Genomic DNA, 12,755 nt, shown 5'->3' with positions numbered 1-12,755 from the left:
AAATCAAACTTCTTTCCAGAAGATGGAAAGATCTCCCATGCTCATGTATTGTCAGGATTAATATAATAAAAATGGCCATCTTGCTGAAAGCAATCTACAGATTCAATACAATCCCCATCAAAATTCCAACTCAATTCTTCATAGAGTTAGAAACAGCAATTTACAAATTCATTTGGAATAACAAAAACTATCAAGATATCGAAAACTATCAAGAACTTCCACATAAAACCAGAGACACTGAAACTTATAGAGGAGAAAGTGGGGAAGAGCCTCGAACATATGGGCACAGGGGAAATTTTTCCTGAACAGAGCATCAATGGCTTGTACTGTAAGATCAAGAATTAACAAACGGGACCTCATAAAATTGCAAAGCTTCTGTAAGGCAAAGAACACTCTCAATAAGACCAAAAGGCAACAAACAGATTGGGAAAAGATCTTTACCAATCCTAAATCCAACAGGGGGGCTAATATACAATATATACACAGAACTCAAGAAGTTTGATTCCAGAATACCAAATATCCCTATTTAAAAATGGGGTACAGAGCTAAACAAAGAATTCTCAACTGAGGAATAGCGAATGGCTGAGAAGCATCTAAAAAAATATTGAACATCCTTAGTCATCAGGGAAATGCAAATCAAAACAACACTGAGATTCCACCTCACATCAGTCAGAATGTTTAAGATCAAAAACTCAGGTGACAGCAGATGCTGGTGAGGATGTGGAGAAAGAGGAACACTCCTCCAATGCTGGTGGGATTACAAGGCAGTACAACCACTCTGGAAATCAGTTTGGTGGTTTCTCAGAAAATTGAACACAGTATTACCTGATGACCCAGCTATACCACTCCTGAGCATATAACCAAAAGATGCCTCAACATATAACAAGGACACATGCTCCACTATGTTCATAGCAGCCTTATTTATAATAGCCAGAAGCTGGAAGCAACCCAGATGTCCTTCAACAGAGGAATGGATACAGAAATTATGGTACATTTACACAATGGAGTACTACTCAGCTATAAAAAACAATAACTTCATGAAATTCTTAGGCAAATGGTTGGAACTAGAAAATACCATCCTGAGTGAGGTAACCCAATCACAAAAGAACACATATGGTATGCACTCATTGACAAATGGATATTAATCCAAAAGCTCGAAATACCAAAGATACAATTCACAGACGACATGAAGCTCAAGAAGGAGGAAGACCAAAGTGTGGATGCTTCAGTCCTTCTTAAAAGGAGGAACAAAATACTCGGGGGAGGAAATACAGAGACAAAGTATGGAACAGGGACTGAAGGAAAGGCCACCTGGGGGTCCATCCCATATACAGTCTCCAAACCAGACAGTATTGTGAATGCCAATAAGTACCTGCTCACAAGAGCCTGATATAGCTGTCTCCTGAGAGGTTCTGCTAGAACCTGACAAATACAAAGGCAGATGCTGGCAGCCAGCCATTGGACTGAGCATGGAGTCCCCAGTGGAGGAGTTAAAGGATTGAAGGAGCTGAAGGGGTTTGCAATCCCATAGGAAGAACAACAATATCAACCTACCAGACCCCCTCGAGCTCACAGGGGGGTAAAAAACACCAACCAAAGAGTACATACACATGGAGGGACTCATGGCTCCAGCTGCATATGTAGCAAAGGATGTCCTAGTTGGGCATCAATGGGAAGAGAGGTCCTCGGTCCTGTGAAGGCTGGATGCCCCTGTGTAGGGGAATGCCAGGGTAGGGAGGTGGAAATGGGTGGGGAGGTGGGAGTGGGTGGGTGGGGGAACACCCTCATAGAAGCAGGAAGAGAGGGAGGGGATAGGGGGAATTCATGCATATTTTGTTTACTTATTTGACTGGAAGAGACATGGGAGCCTTTGAAAGCAACAATACCTTCTGGAAACATTTGGCTTTGAACAATGTAGCACCTTCTAGTTGCCAGAACACAAAAGGATCTTATCTAGCTTTCTGTTTTCACAAGACTCCATACTTTAGCAAGCCCTGAGACCTTAACATAAGGGATTCAGAGATGTGGAGACTGCCAAACTAAAAGATTCTTCCCATCAAAGTCCATACAGTCCTGGGAAAGTATCAAAATTTAGCTACCTTGCTCTTTGGCGTCTGTAGTTCTGCTTCTGGCTAACTGTTCTTTTTTTTTTTTAACATTTTTTTAAAAAAAGATTTATTTGTTTATATGAGAACACTGTAACTGTCTTTAGACACACCAGAAGAGGGCATCAGATCCCATTACAGATGGTTGTGAGCCACCATGTTGTTGCTGGGAGTTGAGCTCAAGACCTTTGGAAGAGCAGTCAGTGCTCTTAACTGCTGAGTCATCTCTACACACACACACACACACACACACACACACACACACACACACAACTATTCTTGTCAACCCAGAACACTGTTTTTGTGCTTAAAACCTCATCCTGAGAGTGGCTTAGTGCTACCCTGAGATCCCAAGCACCAAGTATCAAAGCTGGCTGGTTAATAAAGTTTGACAAAAATAACTACAAAAACTTGTTGCTGGTTCCTAATAGGAAACATTTTAACGATTGCGAGAGGGAGCCCCCTGGCATAGACACCGTGGGTCAGACATGTGGGTAGACGTCAGGTGGCAGAGGTGGATGATTGTAACTTTATTACCATGAAAAGATTTCAAATCACATTCATGCTGTGTATACATGAATAATGGGCACAATGATGGACCAACAGTTCCCAGTGTCTGCTGTGTAACTTCCTGCCATGCCTCTCTGATGCTGTGTCCCCCACGTACACAGTGTATTGATTCCTAGGAGTATAAAGTTGTCACCCATCGATAAAGATCACAAAGTTGGTTAAAAAAAAAAGATTGACAAATGGCTTAATTAAACAATTGTCTAATTGGCTTAATTAGCTTCTCAGCTGAATACTCCACAACATTTCTGGAGACCCCAGCAAGATCCCAGAGACTGGACCTCAAGACATGGAGGTTCTTGGAGCCCCTTGGCTTGAGGAAGAGTGTACTGGTCAGGGAACTCCTAGGGTGTGGAAAGCCTTTTGGGGTACCACTTGGCAGGAGTCTGACAATGGCTAAGGACAAAGAAGTAAGCTCAGACAGGAATCTGACATTAGGGCAAGATAAGGCAAGAATCTAACTTTAGGCTGTGATAGGGAAGTAGGATTCGGCAGGAATTTTAGTCTTAGGATAGAACTAGGCCTCAGACAAGATTTTGGGGCTTGGATGAAGAAGTGGGCTTAAGTCATTATGATAAGTCTTTTTTATTTTATTTTTTATTTTTATTTTTTTCTTATTTATTTATTTATTTATTTATTTATTTTTGTTTTTTTCGAGACAGGGTTTCTCTGTATAGCCCTGTCTGTCCTAGAACTCACTCTGTAGAGCAGGCTGGCCTCGAACTCAGAAATCTGCCTGCCTCTGCCTCCCAAGTGCTGGGATTAAAGGCGTGTGCCACCACTGCCCAGCGATAAGCCTTTTTTTTTTTTTTAACAATTATCAGGCATAATCACAGGACTTCACTTGCTGCTTTGTTCCTTATTGTACTGCTTGCCCAAAATACTTGCATGTAATTAATATGCTATTAAAAAGTGGGTTGAAAAATAAAAATTTGCCTTCAGTCTCAGAATTGACTGGGGTCACGCTACAATGTTGTCTAACTGTCTTTTTTCTTTTTAATCCTCACTTCCGCGCTGGAGAACCTGATGACTGAATGAGTGGGCTTAGTCACTAGGGGGTGTGTAATCTGAGTTATTTCAGGTCCCCAGGGCTCCCTTTGATCATGTGTTTCCTAATGCTTTCCCAGGAGTCTGACATGTCTACCCCAAAAGAAAACAAATTAGTCACCTGGTCTGTCACTTCTGAAGGTAAGTGTAGTTAGGGAACCTTCTCTTTGAACACATAGGAGAGGTCAGACATGGCTACTGATCCAGACTCTGGGATCCATTGAGACATTACTGGATCCTCCTGTCTGTTCAGAATGGCTGGATGTTGAGTGTGAATTCATTAAGTCTGTATGGTGGCCACTCCCAGTTGTTCCTTGTGTGTGTGTGTCTGTAAACTTTGTTTCCCTATATTCACAAGTGGTTTTCTGTGGTGTGAAACCTTCCCCTGACCCAGCTTGAACCTCCTGTTGGGGATCTAAATCCTTTTGGCTCAGCCAAGTCAGGCAGAGAAACAAACAAAAACAAAAACAAAGCACTCCAGGAATAGGAGTGCTTGTTTGTTTTCTTGCTTGGCTCCTTCCTGTTCATGGTCAGAACTACTCCAAGTGTGGAGGTTGGGAAACACTGGGTCTCTTATCCAGGGGAATGCACACAGGAAGGGGGAAATAGTTTCCCCCAGGTGAGCGTTTCTTCTAACCCTGTTCTGTGCCTGCTGTAAGGAAAGGGGGAAAGTTCCTCAGGGCTGAGCCCCAAAGGAAGGAGGAATTTCCATTCCTGTCGCTTTCACAATGTATGTATTTGTTTCAAACAATGATCTATGAAACCCATCATTCTCAGAAAAAAAAACAAGGCGGGGGGGGGGGAACAACACCCCTACACCCCTGGGCTGGGTGGGGAGTGAGGTGGGGGGGGTATGGATCCCTGCCAGATAGTACAACCTGGACAGAACAGATTTTTCCCTTCTGTCCAACACTTGCTAAGGGGGACAGGGGGAACCCTTGTTGAGTCCTTTTTAAAGGATTAAGGACAGCTACTAACAAGATTGCCTTTGTTACCCAGCTGGCCCCAGATATATATATTTTTAAGTTATAAAAGTTAAAAGAAATTTAAAGAAATAAGCAGGTCCCAGTTGCTGGAGATAGCTTAGAGGGTGTTTAATAACAGAGAACTGATGAGGACAAGACCTTTTGCAAAAACAGAAAGCCACTGTCGCCTTCTCTGAGGATGAGATGCAGTTAGTCTTACAGATACTCAGCCAAATTTTGATGTCTTACCCTCTGTCAGAAAAAACCCAACCCCCAGGACTGGCCCAACACCAAGCTCCTATAATTGCTCAACTAACCAGTCCATCTACCTCTGTCCGGATCAAACCATTCTCAGTGAGTCTGGAAACAAAAGGAGGAAACTAAAGTCCATGTTGCCTAACTTGAAAAGACAGGAGCCCCGGTTCCCTGACAGTCAGCCTGGGTCACCTCTCCTGACTGGGAAAGGTCCTGGGACCTCTGACTCTCATGACTGGTTCTTTCAGCAAAATAGGAGTACACCGTCTTGGACCAGAAAGATTAATTCTTCAGCCTCCGATAGGCAGAGGTGAGTCCACCCATCTTTGTTTTCAAATGGACAGACCTAGACCTGTTGTAACCTAGGTAGTAGGTTACAACACCCAACTTACATGGACCAGGTTGCCCAGGATTTAGACACTAAATACACACTTCCTGCCTCAGAGGCTTCCCTGGAAAACAGATTATAACAGGGCCACTGAGGAATTGTTGCAAGTGTTACAGACCTCAGGCTACAAAATATCAGCTAAATCAGCCCATGGTGGTGCATGCCTTTAATCTCAGCACTAGGGAGGCAGAGGAAGGTGGATCTCTGAGTTCAAGGCTGGCCTGCTCTACAGAGTGAGTGCAGGCCAGGACTACCCAGAGAAATTCTGACTCAAATTAAATTAAGTTAAATTAAAACTACTGGCTAAGACAGACCACTTTTGTAGAAGGCTACTTATCTTGGCTACTAACAAAAGGGAAGCAAAGAGAGCCTGTCTCACAACAGGATTGCTACCATCCTTAAGATCCCAACTCCAAAGACGACGAGACAGGTTTAAGAGTTCCTAGGTGCAGCTAGATATTGCTGCCTCTGGATACCAGAGTTTGTGGAAATAGAAAGACCTGTATACACGAGCACAAAGTAGGGCACTGCGCCCCTAATCTGGACTGAGACTAAACAAAAGACGAAAGTGGTTTTAACTTGTTGTGGTCCAGGAAGAGTCACCCACTAACCACGTGGACACAGATGTCAGATAGGATGAAAGTTTATTGAAGGCTTAATTCAAGCTGATGAATCAGGGTCATAGAGAAGACTCTGGAACCAAACTCTGATGCTGGTCTACTCTTAGAGCAGGCTTTTTATAGGAAAACCAAGCGCAGAAGACAAGGGGGAGGAATATTACATTTTGGCTAACTAGACAAAGTATTACCAGACAACCTTTAAGCTGATTTGGCCTAAGTGAGGTAAGTGAGGTGGTGGTCAGGGGTTTTCCAGCGTAATAACATAATCGAGGATGAGTGATACAGCCATAGTATTGGGACCTTTTGGGAGATTTTCTCAGTGTCAGCTAGAATAATTACTTCTGGGAAATGGAGTTTGAGAATTTGAACTTAGCTTCACCTTATGAACTAAATGGACTAGATTCAAAATGACTATGGTTGTATTAAAATGAGTAGGTCTTAACATAACTCAATCTTTGGAGCCATGGAAACATCTGTGACAAACCTATCTGTACAACTGGACTTGGTAGTCCAAGGATGACCCACCTGTCTAAGAGCTACAGTAGCTACTGGAAGTTTCATGAAAAAACAAACAAACAAACAAACAAGTTAACTCTGGGTCAAGTTATACTCATAGCACCCAACAGCACCCCTGAGTCCCTCCTCTGTGGAACAGCAGAATGACACAAGTCTAATGACTGTATGACCCAGTACCAGGCCCTACTCCTGGCTGATTCTTGAGTCAACTTGAGAAACCTACCACCATCAGTGCAGGTGCTCATCCTTGACTGACAGGAGATGAAGGATGAAACCAGGTACATGGGAGCTGCAGTAGTTACTTTAACCAAAATGATTTGAGCTCAAGCAAGGTGCCTCAGCCCAGAAAGCAGAACTGATTGCTCTGATCCCGGCTCTCAGATGGGGCAAAGGTAAGTCCACCACCATGTACAAGGACTGTCAGTCAATATTGTTTACTACCAGTCATATCTACAATGTGATGTATACAGAAAGAGGGAAAAGGAGCGTTAAAAAAAATCTTGACCATCCTAGGAGCTATTTGCTTTCCCTTATAAAGTTCTGTCCCACACTGCTAGGCTTTCTGACCTGGTTGCTTGACAAACATCCCTAAGACCAACGGCTATTTCTGGTTGTCAACTTAACTACGTCTGGAAGGAACTGCAATCCAGAAATGGAGGGCATATTTGTGATCCAGATCTTGAGGCTGGAAGACTCAGGCTTCTGACCTGGATCTTGACATGGAGATCTTGAGGCATAGTATGTTTAGACCCAGCAAGGTAGTACATGCCTTTGATCCCAGGAGACTGAGGCAAGCAGATCTCTGAGTTCAAGGCCAGACTGAGACAAAACAAGTTCCAAATCTAGGCATGGTGGTATATACCTTTAATCTGGGCCACACCTTCTGCTGGAGGCCTTTATGTGAACATTGAAAGAAGGAAGACTCACTCTTCTTTGCCTGCTTGCACTTATTTGCCAGCCCATGTGTTGGAACCTACTTCTTCAGGATTCCAGCTTATACAGAAGACCAGCTGAAACAACTAACCCCGTGGGATTGAGCAACTACTAGATTCCTGGACTTCCCATTCACAGCTGCCCATTGTTGGGTCACTTGGACTACAGACTATAAGTAATTACAATAAATTCCCTTAATATATAGAGACATTCCATAAATTCTGGGACTCTAGAGAACCCTGACTAATACACCCAGTGAGACCTATTGATAGTGTAATGACATGAGTTATTCCCGAGTGATACTACCTGAGACTCCATGCTAAAGGAAACAGGGACAGCTCAAACCCACCCATAGACAGGAGGACACCAGAGGGAAAGGAAAGATCACTCTCTCAGAAAGAACTGGCAGGACTGTTAGCAACTAACCTGCACCAGGCTACATCTCTGGTTTCAGACCCCAGGACAAGGGGCTAAGATGCATATTTCACATATTAGAGCAGATCTGGCCTCCAGATTCTCCCAGCATCCCTCAGTCCCTACCTGGCATACCCTTCCCCCAGCCCTGAACTTTCCAGCCTATAGACTGGACTGCCCTTCCCCCAGAGACTCTTCCCTATATAATCCAGACATTTTGGTCTCCTCACTCTCTCTCTCCTTCTATTTTTTCCTCTCTCTCTCTTTCTCTTCCACTCTCTCTCTCCCTTCTCAAGACAACTTTCCTGGCCTCCTTTCTTGGTGCCAGTAAACTGGCCCACCTGACAGCAGCACTCCAATAAACCTGAATTTAATATAATCTAATCTGGCTTGAGTTTGCTCATCTGGGATCCATGAAACTTTCTGAGTTGCTCAGACCAAGGTATGTTGTACCTCAGACTGGGCAGCCTAAAGCAGGATGTTTCAGCCAGATGTTCAAATGAATCCAAAATGGAGAACCGTTACCCAGGAAGGGGTAGGGATGAGCAATCAACACCTTAACAAACTCTCAAACAACTGATTTCACCAAGATCCAGACTGCTGGGGGAGGATAAAAGTACTTGCTAGTTTTTAAAGACACTTTTTCAAGGTGGGTAAAGTGTCCCTCAAACAGGCTGAAACTGCTCAGATAGCAGGTTAAAAAGTTCCCTCAGGAAGAGGCTTCTCACTAGCAATGGGATCCAATGATGGCCTGGCTTTCATAGCCCATACTCATCAATGAATAGCTAAAACTTTAAACATATATTAAAGACTTTATTGTGCATATAGACCTCAGGTAGAAAGAATAAACAAGACATTAAAAAAGAAAAAAAGCTAGAGCATCCTTCCTTCCTTCACTTTGCTTCAGCTGTAGGGATGGATTTACTCCATATGAGATTCAGTTTGAGAGAGGTATCCTGCCCCCTGCTTCCCAGGCTCCAAGACCAACAGTTGGCAGCATTCTCTTACAATTTCTTTCTCAAGTCACTCCAGGTACTTCAGAAAACCCACCATTAGACTGAGAGATCCAGCTGACCTCCCAGTTCATTACCAGTTTCCCCCTGTTTCAGTCCAGTGACACTGTCTGCGTCCAAGCAGGTAGCCAATGAGCCACTGAAACCAACTGGGATAGAACTCTACACAGTGATTCTCTCCACTCCTATGGCTGTGGAAGTAGCTGGCATTACACCATGGATCAACTACATCCTGGTCAAGAAAGTGGAAGCCATAGACGCTGCTGCCAAATGGACTGTCTCTAGATTATGGACTGTCTCTAGATTATGGACTCATTGAAATTAAGGTTTCAAACTCAAAGACAAAAATCACACGATCATCTCATTAGATGCTGAGAAAGCATCTGACAAAAATCCAACACCCCTTCATGATAAAAGTCATGGAAAGATCGGGAATTCAAGGCCCATATCTAAACATAATAAAAGCATTATACAGCAAACCAGTAGCCAGCATCAACCTAAATGGAGAGATACTCGAAGCAATCCCACTAAAATCAGGGACTAGACAAGGCTGCCCACTTTCTCCCTACCTATTCAATATAGTACTTGAAGTCTAGCCAGAGCAATTCGATGACAAAAGGAGATCAAGGGGATACAAATTGGAAAGGAAGAAGCCAAAATATCACTATTTGCAGATGATATGATAGTATATATAAGTAACCCTAAAAATTCCACCAGAGAACTCATAAACCTGATAAACAGCTTCAGTGCAGTAGCGGGATATAAAATTAACTAAAAAAAAAAAATGCTTGTGGACGTTGTACATCGTGGTGCGGAGCCTAGTGCGCACCACGATGACAACGTCCACAAGCAGTGGACTGTCTCTAGATTATGGACTCATTGAAATTAAGGTTTCAAACTCAAAGACAAAAATCACACGATCATCTCATTAGATGCTGAGAAAGCATCTGACAAAAATCCAACACCCCTTCATGATAAAAGTCATGGAAAGATCGGGAATTCAAGGCCCATATCTAAACATAATAAAAGCATTATACAGCAAACCAGTAGCCAGCATCAACCTAAATGGAGAGATACTCGAAGCAATCCCACTAAAATCAGGGACTAGACAAGGCTGCCCACTTTCTCCCTACCTATTCAATATAGTACTTGAAGTCTAGCCAGAGCAATTCGATGACAAAAGGAGATCAAGGGGATACAAATTGGAAAGGAAGAAGCCAAAATATCACTATTTGCAGATGATATGATAGTATATATAAGTAACCCTAAAAATTCCACCAGAGAACTCATAAACCTGATAAACAGCTTCAGTGCAGTAGCGGGATATAAAATTAACTAAAAAAAAAAAATCAGTGGCCTTTCTCTACACAAAGAGTAAACAGGATGAGAAAGAAATTAGGAAAACAACACCCTTCACAATAGTCACAAACAATATAAAATACCTTGCTGTGATTCTAAGGAAATGAAAGATCTGTAGGACAGGAACTTCAAGTCTCTGAAGAAAGAAATTGAAGAAGATCTCAGAATATGGAAAGATTTCCCATGCTCATGGATTGGCAGATTAATATAGTAAAAATGGCTATCTTGCCAAAAGCAATCTACAGATTCAATGTAATCCCCATCAAAATTCCAACTCAACTTTTTTTTTGTTTTGTTTTATTTTTTGTTTTTCGAGACAAGGTTTCTCTGTGTAGTCCTGGCTGTCCTGGAACTCACTCTGTAGACCAGGCTGGCCTTGAACTCAGAAATCAGCCTTCCTCTGCCTCCCAAGTGCTGGGATTAAAGGCCTGTGCTGCTTGTGGACGTTGTACATCGTGGTGCGCACTAGGCTCCGCACCACGATGTACAACGTCCACAAGCAGATCCATCCCATAATCAGCCACCAAACCCAGACACTATTGCATATGCCAGCAAGATTTTGCTGAAAGGACCCTGATATAGTTGTCTCGTGTGAGACTATGCCAGTGCCTGGCAAATACAAAAGTGGATGCTCACAGTCATCTATTGGATGGAACACAGGGCTCCCAATGGAGAAGCTAGAGAAAGTAACCAAGGAGCTAAAGGGATCTGCAACCCTATAGGAGGAACAACAATATGAACTAACCACTACCCCCAGAGTTCGTGTCTCTAGCTGCATATGTAACAGAAGATGGCCTAGTCGGCCATCATTGGGAAGAGAGGTCCCTTGGTCTTGCAAACTTTATATGCCCCAGTACAGGGGAACTCCAGGGCCAAGAAGTAGGAGTGGGTAGGTTGGGGAGCAGGGCCAGGGGGAGGGTATAGGGGACTTTTGGGATAGCATTTGAAATGTAAATGAAAAAATATCTAATAAAAAATTTAAAAAAAAAAAGAAATTAAGGTTTCAATAAGCCCTGGTCTCTTCCACTCCACGACCTTCTGCCTTCTCCTGAGTTGTGTGTATTGCCTTATGGATATCAGTACAGGGTTATGATCCAATCCTCATCACGCTCAGGCCTGGATTAAAAACTGAAGACAGGCATAGAGAAGGTATTAGCTAGTGCGACTTCAAGCTAGCAAACCCATATTCCATCTTGACTTTTACTTTCTGATGCCCGTTTTAAATTTCTAGTTGCATAAGGAAAAAAAGATATGGAAAATATCTTTTAAGATAAAAATTGGCCGGGCGTGGTGGCACACACCTTTAATCCCAGCACTCGGGAGGCAGAGGCAGGCGGATTTCTGAGTTCCAGGCCAGCCTGATCTATAAAGTGAGTTCCAGGAGAGCCAGGGCTATACAGAGAAACCCTGTCTCAAAAAAAAAAAAAAAAAAAGATAGAAATTGTAAATTTACAATTCTACATATGCCTTACTTGATTACTAGAAACAAGGGAGTTTCCGTTACAAAATCAAAATTTGAGATTGTGAAATGAGGCTTCCTAAAACAAATTTCTTCAAAAAAAATATTCTGGTCTTTGGGAAACAGGAAAATCCTGAGGATTCAGAATTTATGCCACAGAAGGCACCCCAGGGATAGATCCCAGCCAAAAATTCGCCAATGTTACTGGTTGTCGGACATCTGGTCCCTGTACTACAGTTTCTACAGGGGTAAAAACAGTTCAGACTATCAGCCCATTAACTGACAAAGTTCACGGTGACTAGGGGTACCCCAAATCAACATTAGAGGACTTACAAAAGGCTAAAACTTGCCTAATATCCAAAACTGTTAACCTAGGCACTTTCCCTTATTCTGATGTCTGCTATTCTGCCTTATCTGGATAACAACAAGAGTTGTAGGACCAACTACACCTCATTATAACAGGATTAGTATACAGTTTGACTCATTTACTAAGACCAGTATAACAGGGCACCAAACCTTAGCAAGCCCTGAAACTTGACTCCACATGGAAGTGCCATTCAGTCTGTAACATTCAGCAGCATATGGAAAACACCTCCTGCCAAAACTAAAACAAACACCTAATCTATCAATGTCAGTACGGTTCTGGGAAAGTCTCAGAATGTACTAACCTTGCTTTTTAGTTTCTATAGTTCTGCTCCTGGCTAACTGAACTATGTCAACTCAGAACATGTTTTTTATGCAGCTGGCTAAGAAATATTTTCTATTGGCTTAAACCCATGTCCAAGCTGTCTTCACCATCTTGCACAACTCTCTGTAAAAGTAAATTTTATTCACCAGATGTAATTGTCTCAGAGGCTAACTGCTGAATGAACCCATTCCTTCTAGCTCTTTTTGCTATGGCTGGCTGGTTCTGGCCCAAATCCTCTCCAAGTTGACTGTTTCAAAGTAGCTTCTTTCAGCTTTTGACTGAATTGCTCTGCTTGGCCTCAAACTAACTCTGGCAATCTGTTCTAATCTGGTTTCTTCTCATTTTCTGGCTTATTCTGTCTTTACCTGTAGCCTGTCTCTAAAAATTATCCTGGTAAAACTCTAAAACTCTCATATTCTCTCTCTT

At 42.7% G+C, this 12,755-nt stretch overlaps 1 protein-coding gene across 3 annotated transcripts in view; it reads left to right on the top strand.

Moving 5' to 3' along the window:
- Window positions 1-5,074: 5,074 nt before the first annotated feature.
- The window catches only part of LOC110304629 (T-cell immunoglobulin and mucin domain-containing protein 2), a 35,429-nt gene continuing 27,748 nt past the window's right edge, over window positions 5,075-12,755 (top strand). For 2 of the 3 annotated variants that reach the window (XM_021176058.2, XM_021176057.2), the window contains exon 1: window positions 5,075-5,249. The gene's annotated coding sequence lies outside the window, so the exon portion shown is untranslated. The remainder of the gene's footprint in view (window positions 5,250-12,755) is intronic. The other variant, XM_029483908.1, reaches the window with a different exon arrangement.

Source organism: Mus caroli, chromosome 11, assembly GCF_900094665.2.
Source record: "Mus caroli chromosome 11, CAROLI_EIJ_v1.1, whole genome shotgun sequence".
Lineage (NCBI taxonomy): Eukaryota > Metazoa > Chordata > Mammalia > Rodentia > Muridae > Mus > Mus caroli.
The sequence above is the reverse complement of the archived record's forward strand: the minus strand, read 5'-3'. Positions and strand labels throughout refer to the sequence as shown.